Source organism: Mobula birostris, chromosome 1, assembly GCF_030028105.1.
Source record: "Mobula birostris isolate sMobBir1 chromosome 1, sMobBir1.hap1, whole genome shotgun sequence".
NCBI classification, from domain to species: Eukaryota; Metazoa; Chordata; class Chondrichthyes; order Myliobatiformes; family Myliobatidae; genus Mobula; species Mobula birostris.
The window spans coordinates 233,736,543-233,754,185 of NC_092370.1; the positions used below are offsets into that span (position 1 = coordinate 233,736,543).

At 39.1% G+C, this 17,643-nt stretch overlaps 1 protein-coding gene across 4 annotated transcripts in view; it reads right to left on the bottom strand.

Moving 5' to 3' along the window:
- The window catches only part of LOC140205778 (exportin-1-like), a 126,262-nt gene that overhangs the window by 74,098 nt on the left and 34,521 nt on the right, over window positions 1-17,643 (bottom strand). Inside the window, exon 1 of one of the 4 annotated variants that reach the window (XM_072273458.1) lies at window positions 16,260-16,348. The exons of the other annotated variants lie outside the window; for them this stretch is intronic. The gene's annotated coding sequence lies outside the window, so the exon portion shown is untranslated. Of the gene's footprint in view, window positions 1-16,259; window positions 16,349-17,643 lie in introns of those variants that run through there. 4 annotated transcript variants of the gene reach the window in all.

Consider the following 17,643-nt stretch of genomic DNA (forward strand, 5'->3'; position numbering starts at 1 on the left):
AAAGCAGTGCCAAGTTTGAGATCAGAGTTTTCCTTCCTCCAGATGAGATGCCAACCACAGCTGACATGCCCCATCTGCCTGAAGCAACTGGTTTTAAGGTGCCAGTATCCCACCCTTGCCCCTTCCCGTCAGTAGAAACTGCTCCGCCTGGCTAACTAACTAAGCCACACGTGAAGGCCAGGAGCCGGACTTGGTTGTCAGAGGCTATTTGAGACGTACAGGATTGGGAGCATTTAATGGGTAGAGGGAGCTTGTCCCCAATAGCTACCCCGGTTATGACAACCTTAACACATGCTATGTTGGTGCCAGAACGAGTGGCGATATTTGCAGTCTGACCCCAGCACGTCTCTAGGTTGCGCTAGGGCAGCCTGCAACTGTCACCATACATTACAGCACTAAGTGATATATTCCACCGTAAGTTTCAACATACTTGTGATAAATAAATCGGAATCAGACTCTCAAAACCTTGCAGTGTCCAGACAAGCACTTGATCCACCAAGGAGCCAATACTGGTAAATGGGATGAGGATAGGTTGGTACTTGATGGACAGCACAAACAGGGCATCCGTAGATTATAGCCCTGTTCAGCTATCCACTGAGGACATGTTTCTGTGCTGTACTTCAGCTTGGCTATTCAAAACGAGACGGATAGGACCCAAATGGCTGCATCAAGTTTGGGGATCAGAAGGTCCTCAGACTGGGATCTAACTGAGGCCATAAGGTCAGAAGGTATAGGAGCAGAATTAGGCCATTTGGCCCATCAAGTCTGCTCTGCCATTTCGCTATGGCTGATCCATTTCCCTCTCATCCCCAATATTCTGCCTTCTCCTCATATCTCTTCATGGCCTGACCAATCAAAATCTGTCAACCACTGCCTTAAGTATCCCTGAAGACTTGGCTTCCACGGCTGACCATGCATACGAATTCCACAGATTCACCACTCCTGACTAATGAAATTCCTCATCTCCATTCTAAAATGGACTTCGTTCTATTCTGAGGCTGTGTCATCTGGTTTTAGACTCCCCCAACATTGGAAACATCCTCCGCACATCCACATTCAAAAAGTTTCAATGAGGATTCTTCTGAATTCCAGAGCCATCAAATGTGCCTCATATGACAAGTCTTTCAATCCCAGAATCCAGGATGACTATTAAAAAATATATACCGAGCCTCCTTACTGCGAGATATGTTCAGGGTGACTACATGTAAGTATTTGCAGTTCAGGATTAGCATTAATGCTGCAACAGCACAGATCCAGCTCTCAGTTCAATCCCGACCTAGGGTGCCATGTGTGTGGACTATGCACAGTTATCCTGTGACATTCTCTCCAGACACCTGTTTCTAAATGGACAATGAATCATTGGACACTACCTCACTTTTTTAAAAAAAAATATACAGTTTTCCTGTTTTTGCATGTTTTTTTAAAAAATCTATTCAATATACGTATACCGCAATTGATTTATTTTTTTCTCTCTCTGCTAGATTATGTATTGCTGCTGTTGCTAACTTAACAAATTTCAAGTCACATGCCAGTGATAATAAACCTGATCCTTTCCTACTGAATATTTATAGACAAACAGGTGATTACACAAACATAGAAAGCTAAACAAGTAACAATTTAGATCCTAACCCGACGACTACTCTTGTACCGCAATCAACCTAACCACAGGCTACACACATCAAAGTTACTGGTGAACGCAGCAGGCCAGGCAGCATCTCTAGGAAGAGGTACAGTCGACGTTTCAGGCCGAGACCCTTCGTCAGGACTAACTGAAGGAAGAGTTAGTAAGACTTGTTTGCGTAATAACCACAGGCTCGTGCCTTCATGCCCTTTAACTTCTTTGGCCATAATGTATGAGGAGCGTTCGATGGCTCCAGACCTGTACTCACTGGAGATTAGAGGAATGGGGGGGGCATCTAATTGAAACCTGAGCTATTCAGTATTAAAAGGTTTAGATATCCTGGAAGTGGAGAGGATGTTCCCGATAGTGGGTGAATCTAGGACCAGACGGCACAGCCTCCGATTACAAGGACATCCCTTTAGAACAGAAATGAAGAGGAATTTCTTTAGCTAGGGAAGGGGTTCCCAATCTGGAGTCTATGGGTCCCTTGGTTAATGGTAAGGCTCACTGGCATATGCTTGGGAACCCAAGCTCGAGGGTGGTGAACCAGTGGAACTCATTGCCACAGACCGCTGTGGAGGCCAAGTCATTGGTTACATCTAAAGTGGAGGTTGATAGGTTCTTTGTTACTAAGGGTGTCAAAGGTTATGGGGAGAATGGAAGGAAATGGGGTTGAGAGGGATAGTCAGAATCAGGTTTATTATCATCGGCATGTGACATGAAATTTGTTAACAGCGGCAGTTCAATGCAATACATAATATAGAAAAAAATTTAAAATAATAAATTACAGTATATGTATATTGAATAGATTAAAAATCATGCAAAACAGAAATAATATTAAAAAGTGAGGTAATGTTCAAAGGTTCAATGTCCATTTAGGAATCGGATGGCAGAAGGGAAGAAGCTGTTCCTGAATCGCTGAGTGTGTGCCTTCAAGGTTTCTGTACCTCCTACCTGATGGTAACAGTGAGAAAAGGGCATGTCCTGGGTACTGGAGGTCCTTAATAATGGACACTGCCTTTCTGAGACACCGCTCCTTGTAGGCTAATTTCCAAGATGGAGTCGACTAGATTTACAACCCTCTGCAGTAGCCCCTCCATACCAGGCAGTGATGTAGCCTGTCAGAATGCTCTCCACGATACATATATATAATTTTTGAGTGTATTTGTTGACATGCCAAATCTCTTCAAGCTCCTAATGAAGTATAGCCGCTGTCTTGCCTTCTTTATAACTGCATCAATAAATCAACCATAAACGGCAGAGAAGATATGATGGGCCAAACAGCCTAATTATGCACCATGTCTTACAGTCTTAAACAATAAATAGATCACCTTTCTGACTCTGAGCACTTGAGAGGAATGTACTTGTAAAATTACTTTCATTATTCCAGTAATGAACCCAAAGTAGCAAAGCTATTTAAACGTTATTCATGTCGTAAAGGAAAGAAGCACATCAGTTAGTTTCCACACAAGTTACTGGGCACAACTCCAATCCAACTCCCGGGCCAATAGGACCGGTGTAGAATGGCCAGCAACAATACTCCTCGCAGCTGGAGTGAGACACCCAGTTCATAAATGGACCTGAGAATAATTTATTCCACAGCTATTACTTTCTCAGCAAGACTTAGAAAATTAAGGATTTAATTAGTCAGAAAATGCTTAGATATACTTCTGATCAATTACGTTCAGTAGTTTCAGATCATTCGCAAATATTACATTTCTAGTAAGCCATTAACTAATCCAGCTACATACAACTATTCCACACACTGGGATCAGAACAAAGCGTGATAGGAAAAATCAGGTCAGCTGTGGCTGAGGAAAGAAAAAGAGTCAGCGATTTAGATTAAAGACCTTTCATTTCAGATTTCCAGCACCTGCATGCTTTTTTTAAAAAATTTCTTTTATATCAGGCACTGGCAGCCTAACAAGCCTACCCAATTGAGGCTCACAACAGAATTGTGAACCTTAACACAAGGCAAAATGCTGTGGGTGCTGAGGATCTAATTTGGGGGGAAAAAAAATCAGAAAAATAAAAGGAAATTCTCAGCTGGTCAGGTCACCTCTGTGGAGAAGACAATTACTACTTGAAGATAATGCTCAACCATTTTCTAGATAGAAACAGATACCTATTACTTCACAGTAATGCTAGTCAGACAAAATTTTCTCTGTTCCGAATCCATCACTCAACCTGCATAATCTAGCATAAAAGCAATGGATAAATTATGGGCCATCTCACCCAGAGGGCTCTACAGTGATACCTGGTTAGTCAAATACTACATGGATTAAAAAACAAAGAGGTTTCATAGCAGTTGTTTTTCCATGATTATTTCTTTGGAAAATAATACAAAAGTCAACATGAAACCAAATCTGTCTTTTAAGAAAAAATGGAAATTTGACAAGCTCACAAACTCACTGGTCCATGCATAAAACAGAAGCTCAGAGCATTTTGACACTGCCGGTTCCAAAGTAAAATTTGCTTTTAGAATGATCAAACATCGTTCTTGTTTAGCCTACCACGCCAAGATAGCTTTTTAAAACTAATATCTAATAACTACAACTCCTCTGCCCTCTTGAAGTTTTTCTCCAACATCGTTTCAAAGTTACAACTTCTTCTCTACTTAATGTGTTTCAGATCACAAATTGTGTAGAGGTGGCTCTAAGCTTTCCCTTTAAAGACATCACCCTGTTATAATTGGCAAGGACTCCCTTTTGGAGTTTCTTAAAATAATTTACCAATTACATCCAATTCTCTTTGCAATTTCCCTCCTGCACACCACAAGGAAATGTACCACCTGCGTAGTAACTTCTATTATTCCAATAATGAACCTGAATTAACACAGTTAATTAAATGTTACTTATAAAAAAAAAGCACAACAACTTCCACACAATTGACATTGAAACGACGCATTCAATATGGTGCTTTAGAAATACTGATGCAAACTTTTTCAAACCAGTGTCAAAGGGCAGGCAGGGCCTCTTGTTTTTATTGCTCATCTGGAGGGCAGTGTAGCACCCCTGCAGTATAGAACTTTACATAATCTCTGTACGCTACAAAGAGCCAAAACACACAACCTTCTGCAACACACACACACAAAATGCTGGAGGAACACAGTGAGCCAGGCAGCGTCATTGCAGGTGTCAACATTTCAGGCAGAGACTTTTTGTTAGATTTAGATTATGAGAACACTCAGTCCTCTTTTATTGTCATTTAGAAATGCATACATGCATTATGATACAATGTTTCTCCAGAGTGCTATCACAGAAAACAACAGACCAAAGACTAACACTGACAAAACCACATCATTGTAACATATAGTTACAATAGTGCAAAGCAATACCATAATTTGATAAAGAACAGACCATAGGCACAGTAAAAGAAAGTTCTCAAAGTCCTGAGTCGATCAACTCCAGAGTCCCCGATAGCAGTCGGCAAAAGGGAGAAACTCCCTGCCATAAACCTCCAGGCACCGTCAACTTGCCGATACCTTGGAAGCAGCCGACCGAGTCCATCCGTCCTAAAACTCCGAGCTTCCGAGCAGCCTCTCCGATACAGCCTCCCCAGCGCCATCCTCTGCCGAGCGCCTTCGACCTCTCCCCGGCCGCTGAAACACGCAAAGCCGAGGATTTCAGGGGCCTTCAGCTCCGGAGATTCCGGTTACCACACAGTAGCAGCGGCAGCGAAGCGGGCATTTCAGAAGTTTTCCAGATGTTCCACTGTGCTCTCACATCTGTCTCCATCAAATTAGGATTGTGCACAGTCCCCTACTTGACAGATAACAGATATCATCACCGAAGTGGCCGCGTGCGCAGTCGTCGCGCCGTCTTCTCCTCCCCCCCCCCTCCATTAGGGCTGGAGGGTCCAGATGAAGTGCTGAACTGAAGCAAACCAGGAGTGGAAACTGCTGACCTGGAAACAAGAGTGGGAATCCCTGAGCCACAGCTCCAACCTTTACATATGCAATAACGTAGCGGACAATTATTGGGATTTACGGGTAAGAAAGACCTGTCTTCTGTCAGTCCCCATAGCAAAAGGTCCAATGCAAACGAGATTTGACAGTGGCAGTGATAGGTTAGGAGTGGCACAATGGCCTGGCGATTAGCACAACGCTTTACGCCATCAGCTGTAAGATCCGGTTTGATTCCAGCCACTGCCTGTAAGGAGCTTGTACGTTCTCCCCACGACCACGTGGGATTTCCGCCACATTCCAAAGACATACCGTTGAGGTTTGAGTGTTGTGGGCATGCCACGCCGTGTGGCCGCACTTGTGGGCTGCCCAGCACAATCCTCGCTGATTTGATTTGAAGCAAAATGATACATTTTGATGTACGTTACAAAAAAAAAGCTGATCTTTAGGACAAGTGTGTGCTGAGAACACTCCATAAAATACAGTTAGAGGGTGTGAATCTCCTCCCTTATTCGAAACCAGGGAAGAAGGGAATAAAACAAGTCCTACCTGATGTACTAGTTGTACGACTAATTGTACTAAATCATTAAGAGAAATAACAAGCCAAAAGCAAGTCCTGCTCTGCTACAAGACTTGTTCACCGACTTGTAGCTCTGCAAACAATGAAGGGTGGGATTTCACAGGGTGTGCAGGTTCCGGTACCTACATAAACGCTTGGGGGGGTTGTAAAACAAAGCAACGGTGGCCTTGTTAAAAACAAAATATGCATTTTCTTTACTTACATGCCTAAAGAGAAAAGGGTTGGATCTTCAATGAACTAGCTTCTCCAGCTTTGGAGATACTTAGTTACATCAAAGAAAGACTGGATAATATAGGACCATCTTACTCTGGGCATACGACATTAAGGTGAGTTTTAAATTAAAAATTCAAAACTACAGTAGGCTTTAAAACCATCACAGAGCCCTGTTGGCAGCTGATGGAGTAGCACGTTTCAGATGGTTCCTACCCTGTTTACTTAATTGTCTCCTACCAGTCTTTTTTTTTTGAAACTTTATTATAAGACTTTAATACTGCTTTACTATGGTTGGGAAAAGAACAAAAGCTTCTACTAAATAAAGAGAAACAGAAGACGAATCCCCAGTCACTTTGGATTCAATCAGTGACTTCCTTAAATGGCAAAAATCGGAATTTTCTGAGGAGTTTCAACGACTTAACAGCAAATTGGATAAAATTCAATAAACTTTATCCGAGCATGAGAACCGATTTCAAGAAAATACTGCAAAGCTGGTGACACTTGAAGATACAATTACTCTGCAAAGAGTTATCATTATCCAATGATAAAATGATGAAAAGGATCATCAGTCTTGAAAATAGAAACAGGAGAAATAACTTGCAAATTCTGGGCCTTGAAGAATCAATTGAAGGCGCTGACCCTACGAAGTTTTTTGCAAACTTTCTGAAACAGCTAGTCCCTGCTTTATTCACTTCCGAGCCGAAGCTCCATCAAGCATATCACTCACCGACATCGAAGCCGTTGTCGGCGGCAGCAAAACCCAGGTCGGTCATACTAAGTTTTCATGAATTTCATATTAAGGACCTTTTAGTTCGCCATACCCGTCGACAAGGAATGATCGATTTCCAAAGTTACACGGTTAGATTTGTGGAAGACTATTCGCCTGAAGTTATGGCTGACCGCATGAAGTATAAAGAAGTTATGTTGGAATTTTACAATAAAGGATATAAACCATCCCTTCGGTTCCCCGGCCGTCTGAGTATTGTTTTGAAGAACGGATTGTGAAAAAGAATAAAGTCAGTTGAAGATGCAAAAGAGTTTCTGAAGGATGAAGTCTAAAACTGTTATTTCTTATTTGATCAATTTTTTTCTTCTGTTAATCTGAATTTGAAATAAGGTTTCATTAAACTTACATTTTAGCTGTTCATATATCGTCTTTTGTTATATTTTTTGCTGATACTTTTTATTAAACTATATCCCTTTTCAAGGCTTTATTTTAACACAGCTTTCTTTGAATTTGTTTAAACTGATCCTTTCATATTTTTGAATACAGAGCTATTTTTCTTTTTATGTTGTGTCTTGGTAGGGACATAATAACTTTGTAGGACCAGAGTTTTTTGTCAACAGGATATTTTGGGGAGGGAACTTAGTTCTTAGCTCACTGACTGCCTATTGATTAGCTTTCTTGCTTTGGGTGGGGGAGGGGGAGGGGGAGGGCCTAAAAAATATTTTTATATTTTTCTCTGGGAGCTGTGTTGGGTTGAATATATGATTGCTTGTTTGAATACCTTACCTTACAGTTTGCTTTCTAGTTTTAATAACTTATGGCCAGATCTTTCAATTACATGTTGATTGGTATTTAAAATGGTTCAAAATATTTGAATGTGAAAGGGCTGAATCACCCCATCTAAAGGAACAAAGTGTTTGCTTATATTAAAAAATTAAAAGCACCCATTATTTTCTTACAAGAAATGCACATACGCAGCTGTGATAGCTTACGTTTTTTTTACTCCGTAGAAGCATATGCAATTCCATTCTTTGTTTAATGCAAAAATCACGTGGAATTTCAATTTTTGTAGATAATACAGTTTCCTTTGTTCAGCATAAAGTTGTTTCCACCCTAATGGTCGATTTGTTATTGTATCAGGGAGTTTAGACAGTAAATTGATTGTTTTTGCTAATGTATATGCCCCCAATGTAGATGATCCAGGATATTTTGAACGTCTGTTTTCATTTTTGCCAGATTTGTGTACTTAATCTCTTGTGATGGGAGGAGATTTTAACTGCTGGTTAGATCCAGTATTAGATCGCTCATCTGTCAAACCAGCCACACTTAATAAATCAGCTTTGTTTGTCCAATCCTTTCTAACTAAATGTGTTATAGTTGATGTTTGGCATTTTCTCCATCCAACGGATAGGGAGTTTTTTTTTTCCTCATGTTCATCATTCTTATACCAGGATTGATTTTTTTTATTAACAGTCAAATGATTCCATTAGTTCAATCGATCGAATATAGAGAGATTGCTATTTCTGACCACTCTCCTGCACTTCTATCTTTAAATCTTCCTGGTCCTATCCCTATGAGTAGATTTTGGTGATTTAATTTAACTCTGTTATCCAATGAGGACTTTTTAACATTTATGGATAATCAAATTACTCATTTTTTTGAAGAAAATACGTTGGAAGAGACGTCTAGTCTTATTATATGGGATACTTTTAAAGCATACATCCAGGGTCAAATTATTTTTTATACTGCAAACATCATTAAAAAAGCTAACAAAGAGAGAAATGAACTAGCCAATCAGTTGAAACAACTAGACCATAAATATGGTTCGGTACCCGATCCTGAAACATGTAAGAGACGTATTGAAACTAAAACTAAATATGATCTTCTTTTAACGTATCCAATTGAAAGCCAACTTTTAAAAGATAGAATTCAATTTTATATTCACGGAGATAAAACGGGTAAGCTATTGAAGCCATTTATAGCCAAGCAGCAAATTAAAGAAATACGTAAAATTAATGGGAACACGACAACTGACCACCTTGAAATTAATGACACTTTTAGGGAATCTTATTCTAAATTTTGACTCTGCTAATGATAATATTGCAATGAATAATTTTTTAAATCAATTAAATATTCCTAATCTTTTGTTAGATGATCGTAGACAATTGGGTCAACCCATTTCCCAGGGGGAAATTGCTCAGGCTATTCAAGAACTGCATTCTGGGAAACTCCCAGGACCCAATGGATTCTCTGGAGAGTTTTATAAGGCTTTTTCCTCCTTGCTTATACCGCACTTATGTTCTACCCTCACAGATTCCTTTAAGGTAGGAAGATTACCGCAGTTTTTTTACGAAGCTTCCATTTTGCTCATTCTCAAAAAGAATAAGAATCCTACTGAATGTTCTTCATATAGACTCATCTCTTTACTCAATTTTGATACTAAAATTTTATCTAAAGTGTTGGCCCGCAGACTTGAAAATATTATATCTTCTATAGTTTCTGACGATCAGACAGGATTTATTAAAAATCAATATTCCTATTCTAATATACGGCGTTTGTATATGTTATGTACTCTCCATCTAAGGAAATATCGGAATGTGTGATATCTTTTGATGCAGAGAAGACTTTTGACAGAGTCGAATGGAACTATCTATTTACATCCTTAGAAAAATTTAATTTTGGACCTAATTTTATTCATTGGATTAAATTACTTTATTTACCTCCCTCCGCTCAGGTTCTTTCAGAATTCTAAACCCTTTAAACTCCATTGCGGAACTAGACAAGGTCGCCTTTTGAGCGCTCTGCTTTTTGATTTGGTATTAGAACCCTTAGCAATTGTTTTTTGAGAGTCTAAAGAGATCACTGGTATTTTAAGGAGAGGTACTATTCATAAAGTGTCGCTCTATGCTGATGATTTATTGCTTTTTATATCTAATGTTACAACCTCCTTACCATTTGTGTTCCGTTTACTGACTAATTTTAGTCAGTTCTCAGGATATAAATTAAATTTACAGAAGAGTGAACTGTTTCCTTTAAACAATTTAATACCAACTGACATTAACCTTCCTTTTAAAATTTTAAGAAAACAATTTACATATTTAGGAGTAACAATTACTAAGAATTATAAAGATTTATTTAAGGAAATTTTTTTAAATTTATTGAATTATGTTAAAAAAACACTTTCTAATTGGTTGCCTCTCTCTTTATCACTGATTGGCCAAATCAATTCTATTACAATGAATATCTTACCTAAATTTATATAGCTTTTTCAAGCTGTGCCTGTTTTTATTCCTAAATCTTTTTTTGACTCTTTGGATTCAACTCTTTCTTCCTATATATGGAAGAATAAAAAACCTTGTAAGAATAAAGCTCACGTTCAAAAAGCCAAACAGAACAGAGGATTTGCCCTACCCAATTTTAGGTTATATTACTGGGCAGTTTATATTCGAGATATTACATTCTAGATATATTACATTAACCATGAGAATTGCGCCACATGGGTTTCTTTGGAAGTCAACTCAGTTATAAAATTTTCCATTATTTATTTACTTGGATCCTCGCTTCCTTTATCTTTAAATAAACTAATTGACAACGTGGTGGTTAAACATACTTTGAGGATTTGGTTACAGTTTAGAAAACATTTTGGTTTATTGAGATTCTCCCTCTCAAATCCCATATTTTCTAATAGTTTTTTTAAACCATCTTTAATTGACTTGTCTTTTTAAAGAATGAGATAGCTAAACGATTCCAGGATTTGTTTGATGGAGGGAATCTCTCTTCTTTTGTGCAACTTTCAACGAAATTTAACCTTTCCATCACTCACTTTTTTTCGATATTTACAGATTAGAGATTTTTTAAGATCTCAATTACTTACATTTCCTACAAGTCCAGATAAGAATATTATAGATACAATTTTTAATCTGACACCCTTTGATAACGGTTCAATATCGTACATTTACGACCTACTGTTGGGACTGAAAAAGGCCTCTTTAGATAAAATTAAAAGAGATTGGGAAAAGGATTTACAGATTTTCATATCTGAAGAGAGCTGGAAGATCATTTTAAAATTGAATAATTCTTCACTATGTGCTCGTCATTCTTTATTACAATTCAAAGTGGTACATAAGTGTTCATATGTCTAAAGACAAGCTCTCTCGTTTCTACGCAGATATTTCCCCTTACTGTGATAGATGTACTAATGGAATGGCCACACTAATTCATATGTTTGGACATGTCCAAGCCTTGAAAAATTCTGGAAAGATGTATTTCAAATTTTTTCTGCACTTTTCAATATCGGCTTTAAGCCCAATCCTTTGACTGCCTTGTTTGGTATTGTTGAGGATAGCACTACAAAATTGAAGCCACCTAATTTGCGGGTATTGGCCTTTATGTCGCTTATGGCCAGGAGGGTGATCTTGCTCAAGTGGAAGGAGGCCGCCCCGCCCACTCATGTTCAATGGCTATCTGACGTTATGTTGTGCCTTGATTTAGAGAAGATTCGTTGTTTGATTTCTGATTCCAAACATGATTTTCCAACGCTTTGGGAACCCTTTCTGAATTATTTTCACAATCTTTGAACTGTTATTAAAGTATGGATCTGAGCCATTAAGGCATCCGTCATGGTCTTGCAAGACCATGGATCTGCGCCTGGAATCTTCACTCTCCAGGGCACAGGCCTGGGCAAGGTTGTATGGAAGATTGGCAGTTGCCCATGCTGCAAGTCTCCCCTCTCCAGGACAACGATGTTGTCCAAGGGAAGGGCAAGGGCCGTTACAGCTTGGCACCAGTGTCATCGCAGAGCACTGTGTGGTTAAGTGCCTTGCTCAAGGACATAACACGCTGCCTCGGCTGGGGCTCGAACTCACAACCTTCAGGTTGCTAGTCGAATACCTTAACCACTTGGCCACGTGCCCACACTGAGCCATTATTATAATATCATATGGTAAGGTATTTTTCTTTTTTACAATCAGCTCATTTTGGTAGTGGGGGTAGATTTTTTTCTAAATAAAATACAATTATTTTATTTTATTTCCTAATTTAATCTTTTTTTCTATATGATTGATTTGGAATATGGGATACTATGATCATATTACTGTGATTTAAGTGTAATGTAATTCGTATTATTTACTTGTACCCTTATGAATTTTGTATTTGTATTCATGTAATTTATATAATATTCATAAAAATATTGAAAAAGAAAGAAAACCATAAGATGTAGGAGCAGAATTAGGCCATTTGGCCCGCCGAGTCTGCTCCACCATTTCATCATGGCTGGTCCAATTTCTCTTGCTGCCCCACTCTCCTGCCTTCTCCCCAGATCCCTTCATGCCCTGACTCAACAACAATCTATCAATTTCTGCCTTAAATATATCCAATGACCTTGGCCTCTACAAATGACTGCGGCAACAAATTCCACAGACTTACCACTCTCTGGCTACAGAAATTCCTCATTCTAAAAGGACACCTCTCTATTCTGAGGCTGTGTCCTCTGGTCTTAGAATCTCTCACCCTAGAAAACATCCCCTCCACATCCACTCTATCAAGGCCTTTCAACAAGTTTCAATGAGGTCACCCGTCATTATTCTGAATTCTGGTGAACACAGGCCCAGAGACATCACACACTCCTGATATAACAAGCTTTTCAATCCTTGAATCATTTTTGTGAACCTCCTTTAAACCCTCATCAGTTTCAGCACATCCTTTCTTAGATAAGGAGCCCAAACCTGCTCACAATACTCCATGTGAGGCCTCACCAGTGCTTTATAAAGCCTCAGCATTACATCCTTGTTTTTATATTCTAGTCCTCTTGAAATGAATACTAACATTGCATTTGCTTTCTCACCACCAACTCAACCTGCAAATTAACCTTTAGGGAATCCTGCACAAGGACTCCCAAGTCCCTTGTTGCCTCAGATTTTTGTATTTTCTCTCCATTTTGAAAATACTCAACTCTTTTCATTTCTTCTACCAAAGTGCATGACCATACACTTTCCCATCACTCTATTCCATCTGCCACTTCTTTGCCCATTCTCCTAATCTGTCCAAGTCCTTCTGTAGCCTCTCTACTTCCTCAAAACTACCTGCCCCTCCACCTATCTTCATATCTTCTCAAATTTAGCCACAAAGCCATCAATTCAGCATCCAAATAATTAAAGTATTACATAAAAAGAAGCTGTCCCAACATAGACACCTGTCAAACACTGGCAGCCAACCAGAAAAGGTTCCCTTAAGGCACTCTTTGCCTCGTACCAATCAGCCAATACTCTATCCATGCTAGCTATCTTTCACTTAATACCATGGGCTGATAGTGTTAAGTAGCCTCATTTGTGGAGAAGGAGAAGATGGTGACGCGACGCAGCTCGCAGCGGCCACTCCGGTGATGAATATCTGTTACCTGTCAAGTAGGGTGCCGTGCACAATCCTGGTTTGATGGAGATGGACGTGAGAGCACGGAGGAACATCTGGTGAAACTTCTGAAATGCCTGTTTCGCTGCTGCTGCTACTGTGTGATCCAGAATCTCCGGAGGGGAAGGCCCCGAATCCTTGGCTTTCCCTGTTGCTCGGCGGTCAGGGTGGGGTCGAAGCTCTCGGCAGAGATGGTGCTCGGTGTCGGAGGCTCGAAGTTTTCGGACAGACTCAGTGTTGGCTGTGGTCGGGTGCTTCCAGGGTGCTGCATCGGCAAGTTTGCGGCGCTGGAGGTTCATGGCAGGCAGAGTTTCTCCCTTCTACCGTCTGCGTGAGATGTTGGGGCTATCAGGACTTTGGGACTTTTTTTTTTAACCGTGCCCATGGTCTGCTCTTATCAAATTACGGTATTGCTTTGCACTGTTGTAACTATACGTTATAATTATGTGTTTTTTGTCGGTTTTAGTCTTGGTCTGTCCTGTGTTTCTGTGATATCATACTGGAGGAACATTGTATCATTTCTTAATGCATGCAGTTCTAAATGACAATAAACGAGGACTGAGTGTCCTCATAATCTAATAATCTAACCTTGTCAAAGGCCTTCTACCGATTATCATATGCCTCCAAGTACCCCAAGTTCAACTTTAAGTTAAATTTAACTAAGTTCAAAATTAATTTAATATCAAAGTACGTATATGTTGCTATATACTACCTTAAGATTCACTTTCTTGCAGGCATTGACAGGAAAATAAAGAAATACAATAGAATTTATGGAAAACAATTAAGATGAACAAACATCCAATGTGCAAATGAAGACACATCATGCCAATATTAAAAATAGAAGTAATAAATATAAAAGTGAAGTAAATAAATAATACAGAGAACACGATTTGTAGAATCCTTGAAAACGAGTCTGCAGGATGTGGGATAAGTTCAGAGTTGAGGTGAGTGAACTTAACCATGCCAGTTCAAGAGCCTGATGGCCGCAGAGTAGTAACTGTTCCAGAACCTGGTGTTGTGGACCCAAGGCTTTGTAACCTCCTGCCTGATGGTAGTAGCGAGAAAAGAGCATGGCCTGGATGGCAGAGTTCTGTGCTGAGGGATGCTGCTTTCTTGTGGCAACGCTCCTTGTAAATGTGCTCAATGGTGTTGAGGGCTTTGGCTGTGATAGACTGGGCTGAATCCACTGCTTCCTGTAGACTTTTCCATTCCTGGGCATTGGTGTTTCCACACCAGTCTGTGACTTTCAAAGTGAGTCAATAGATTATGGTGCCATTTTCAGTGTTGTGGTGAGTGATCCTATCCACGCTGGTTCAGGAGTCTGATGGCTGTAGGATAATAATTGTTCCTGAACCTGGTCATGTGTACCCACAGCTCCTGCACCTCCTGTCTGATGGCATTTGCGAGAGGAGAGCAGGGCCTGGATAATGGGGGTCTTCAGATAGATGCTGCTTTCTTGTGGCAGTACTCCATGTAACTGCGCTGCTTGATGGGGAGGGCTTTGCCTGTCATGGAGTGGCTTGGCGATTTAAGTGGAGGTTTATAGAGTTTTCTGTTAGTAGGAATATTAATCATCAGAAGGCACGCTTTTGGAAGGGAATGCTGTTTTTTTTTAATTTGAAGATTTGATGAAAATGCAACAATAACTGGAAATGGGAATGAACAACCAGCAGTTAAAAAGCTACAGCAAAAACTGAGATCAATTTTTTTTTTTTTTTTTAAATTGACAGAAGGTGAATATCTCTGGCAAAGTCAGTAACTACTGCCCCTCCCCAATCGTCCTTTAACTGAAATGACTTGTAACTGCATTCTGAACTGAACTGGTTTATCACATTTGAATGGGTCTGAAGGACAGCAGATGCTGCTTTTCGCCGATGAGTGAAGGAGATGGCTTTTGCATCTGCTCATATCCAGACCAGGGGTTCCCAATCTTTTTTTTATGCCATGAACTATTATTTGGCTTAAAAGACCCATTAAAAAAAAAGTACTGAGAGTGTGAAATTACTTACAACACACAACCAAAGTTATTAGTATGATTATAAGTATTAGGTTAAGCTCGGTTAGTAGAATGATTTTTCTGAACTTAAAAAGCAATAAACTGAGATTTCCTGGTGGTGGCTGATGGAGTAACAAATCTGCCGTTGCTCCAACTCCAGTTATCTTACTACTTCCAACCTGTCTTGAAACTTCTTTTTTAAGTGTGACATTCTTTCATTATGGATACAAGGAGGGCCAGAGGTACTAAAAAGGATGACCTCCCTGCTTCTTTGGATTCTATCATGGATCTGCTGCAAAGTCATACACAAGAAGCCTCTAAGAAGTTCCAACAATTCAGCTCTGAATTTAAACAAATAGATGGTAAATTGGATTCTTTTCAACAAACTCTTAATGAACACGACAAACATATTAAAAAAAAAACGAAGAGATTTTGGCATCTCTGGAAATGGAAGTAGTTGATTTGCAAAAGCTTTGTGAAAAGCAATCAAGGTCCAACAAAAAATTAAGACAGAAGATTATCATCCTAGAAAATAGAAGTAGAAGAAACAACCTACGGGGTCTGGGTCTCATCCGATGGAATTTTTTGCAAACTTTTTGCAAGAATTATTTCCGGAGATTTTAAGGTCTGTGCCTATGATTGATTGAGTTTACAGATCTCCTGCGTTTAGACCTCCTAAGGGTCAGAGACCAAGATCAGTAATAACCTGTTTTCAGGAATCTAAAACAAAGGAACTCTTAATTCGCGAATCTCGTCGAAGAGGCATGATTGACTATCACGGTCGTAAGGTTAGAATTGTCGAAGATTACTCACCTGAGGTTATGCAGGAACATGTTAAGTTCAAAGAAGTTATGTCCGACCTTTTTAATAAGGGTTTCAAGCCTCCCCTTCGCCTCCCAGCCCGACTCAGAATCACACTTAAAGATGGATCTTTCGAATGGTTCCGTTCAACTGTTTTTTTAAAATCCGGGGGCTAAATCCAAAGACTAGCTGTTTAGTTTGTCCTTACATGAAGACACACGATTAAATGAGAAACTTTTAATTCGCAAATCCTGTCGAAGAGGTATGATTGGTTCCAGGGTGGAATATTAAGATTCTCGAAGAACATTCGCTTCAGGTTATGCAGGAACGTGCTAAGTTTAAACAAGCTTTGTTGAAATTTTTTTAACAACTGTTTTAACTTGTCCCTTGGCTACTCAGTTTGACTGAGAATCTCATTAAAGATGGATCCTTCAAATGGTTTCATTTAAATGCTGATGCACAAAGATTTTTTAAATTTGAAAGCTAACTGCTTAGTCTGTTTTTTCATGAAGATATAAGATCAATGTTTAATGTCTTTCTGTATGAATAATTGTATCTTTTACTTTTGGTAAACCTTTGTAACTAATTTCCTTTCGTATTTTTTAATACTGTATTTTTGATATACGAGAATTGAATTTCTTGTTTGGATACTGTTTAGTCTAGGTTGGAATATAAATAACCTTGAAACTAATTGGAGAGATAACCAGTTTTTTGGGGGGGTTATCCATAGTTTGTAGATGCTGACTTTCTATTGGTCAGTCTTCTTTCTTTGGGAGGTGGGCAGGGGTATGATTTTCTTTTCCCCCTCAGAAGCTGTTTTCAAATTTTTAGCCAACTTTTTACTTGGTTACCATTTCTCAAGAATTATGGCTTGGTTTTAACTTACATTTTAACCCTTCCTTTAAATATTAAAAATGGACCATTAATTTACTTATTTTTAATGTGAAAGGGTTAAATCACCCTGTTAAATGTAATGATTTTTGCTTATATTAGGAAATTTAAGGTCCCTATTATTTTCTTACAAGAAACTCACATACACAACTGTGATAATCCACGTTTTTCTAGCCATTGGAACGGACTTTGTTTTCATTCTTCTTCTCAGGTCAAATCTAGAGGAGTTTTGATTCTTATAGATAATACACTTTTTTTTTGTCCAACATAAAGTAGTGTCTGATACTAATGGACGTTTTGTTATAGTTTCAGGAAAACTAGATAATAAATTAATAGTATTTGCCAATGTGTATGCCCCAAATGTAGATGATCCAGGATTCTTTAAGCGTTTTTTTTTGTTTGTTTTTTTTTACCAGATCTGAATCTTTATTCTTTGGTGATGGGAGGAGATTTTAATTGTTGACTAGACCCAATTTTAGACCGATCATCTTCTAAACCAGCGTCT